The sequence below is a fragment of the Pygoscelis adeliae genome, unplaced genomic scaffold (genome assembly GCF_000699105.1).
Source record: "Pygoscelis adeliae isolate BGI_AS28 unplaced genomic scaffold, ASM69910v1 Scaffold637, whole genome shotgun sequence".
NCBI lineage: Eukaryota > Metazoa > Chordata > Aves > Sphenisciformes > Spheniscidae > Pygoscelis > Pygoscelis adeliae.
Genome location: NW_008825168.1, coordinates 233,134 through 235,109, shown reverse-complemented (window position 1 = coordinate 235,109; position 1,976 = coordinate 233,134). Strand labels below are relative to the sequence as shown.

General features: G+C 64.7%; 1 protein-coding gene across 1 annotated transcript in view; it reads left to right on the top strand.

Moving 5' to 3' along the window:
* The window catches only part of ST6GALNAC2 (ST6 (alpha-N-acetyl-neuraminyl-2,3-beta-galactosyl-1,3)-N-acetylgalactosaminide alpha-2,6-sialyltransferase 2), an 18,467-nt gene that overhangs the window by 11,590 nt on the left and 4,901 nt on the right, over positions 1 to 1,976 (top strand). The window lies entirely within an intron of this gene.

Genomic DNA, 1,976 nt, shown 5'->3' with positions numbered 1-1,976 from the left:
GTTTGGGCCGCCCGCCCCGGCCAGGACGGCTGCCGCGATGCTGGGGAGATGGCTCCAGCACCCACAGCTGGGATGTGAGTGCAGGGAGGTGCTGACACAGGGATTGGATTTATCAGGTCAGCACAAGTCCTGGAAGAAACAGTGAGCAAGTGCCACGCACCGTATCTGGCCACGGGAGGCGGTGGGTCCCAGCTCCCATCGAATGTCAGCAGGAGCCAACCTGCCGGGCTGCCCGTGCCCACCTCCCTCCAGCCAGCCTGAGCACAGCCGGGCCTGAGACCCCTGCGCTGCCCCGGACGCTCCCGCAGCATCCCTGGCAGTTCAGAAAGTAGCACAGCACCCTCCCGCTGCCAGTGCCCGGGCCTTTGCCTTGTCCTGCAGGCACTGGGATGAGCCAGGGAAGGGGAAGGGAAGGGTCTCTACCAAGGAACAAGAGTGGGAGAGCTTGGAGGGCTGGGGAGGGCAGCGGGGCCGGGAGAGGCTGTTTGTGTGTGGCTGCTAGGCAGCACGAGCCTGGGCATGGTGTGTGAGGGTAATGGCTTTTGGGGTTTGGTGGTGGGTTACGCCTCGCGGCCAGAAAAAAGGGTGGGTGGCCAAACCGCGGGCTTTGGCTGCAGGGGGGTGCTGGGTGGGCTTTGGCTGCACAGGGGTGCGCGGCTCCGGGGAGCTCGGTGATTTGCAGGAGCTGGTTCTGGCTCTGGGTTTGGAACAGGGAGGTTTCTTCAGTCCCTGGTCCGTCATTCAGATGCTGGTAATGTCGATAAGCTCCTGCTCGTGAGGCACGTGGGCCGGGGATCTCCTGCATCGTGAGATGGAGGAAGCAAGCAGGGCTGGGGCAGCTCACTGAGGGTGAGCTCCCGGGGGATCCCGTGGCGGTTTGTTGCAGCTAAGCTGACTCAGCACGCAGAGCTCTCCTTGTAGCTGCTGAGAGACTCCTGCATGGGTGAGCTCTGCTCTGACCGGCATGTGCTGCCCGTACCTGGCAGAGATGGGCTGAAAGAGCAGCCTCCAGTGTAACCACAAGGTCTCGTACAGGCTTTGGGTGGCCTTTCCCAGCCGGTGCCTCGCTGCCAGGGCAGCTCCACTCCCGTCTGCAAGCTGAGGGAAGAGGCAAGTTCGGTCAAGCTGGATTTATTTAGCTGCTCACAGCGATAACACCAGAAAGGCCCTGCAGAAAGCTGTGGCTCCGGCATCTCCCTGGGATGGCTCAGTCCTGCCTTGGTGGACCCTCCTGGGGATTTGCCCTCCCTCCCCTCCACCAGCTCGGGTGCTCCCGGGATGAGCCTCAGGGATGAGCTGGTGGCTGCAAGGGGAGGTGAGGGCAGCACCGGCCCGACCCCTCTGCCGGCTCTGGGACCAGCCCCTGTGTCAGCACTCCTGTACTGTACGCAGCAGGACAGCTCTTTGCACGTGTTTGGAGGGCAGGATGTGGCCACGGGGCTGGGCTAAGCCAGGGACCTCGCCCCTGGACTGGAGCGTGTATGTTGAGAATGGGGGGGGCTCTGCAGGGCAGCAGCTCTTGCTGGGGAGCTGCCTTTTTATGGGACACCGAGGCAAGACTCACTGGCTTGACTTTAAAAGCTGCCCTGGTCCACTGGCAGCGCTCAGCCACCCGCGCAGGGGGGATGCCTTTGCTCTCGGTGTCCCCTGCCCAGAGCTGGCGGTGCTGGGATGGTGCAAGGAGGGAGCTGGGACTAAAGCCCGCTTGGCCCTGACTCCCCATCCACGCCTGGGGAGATGCTCCAGCTCCCGGTGCCAGCACCCAGGCGAGGCGCTGGGCTGTCCCCCCGTGTCACGCCGTACCCCCGAGGTGGCACGGAGCGGGGTTTGGGTGGCAAATGGGTCTGGATCTTCTCCCAGGCAGGGCTGTGAGTGCTGCTGGTGTCGACAGGGGCCGTGGCAGGGACGGAAACCCAATGCCCGCTGCACGGGGCAGCGTCGCGCCAGCGGGGGCCGGGGGGGGGGGAGAGGCCGCG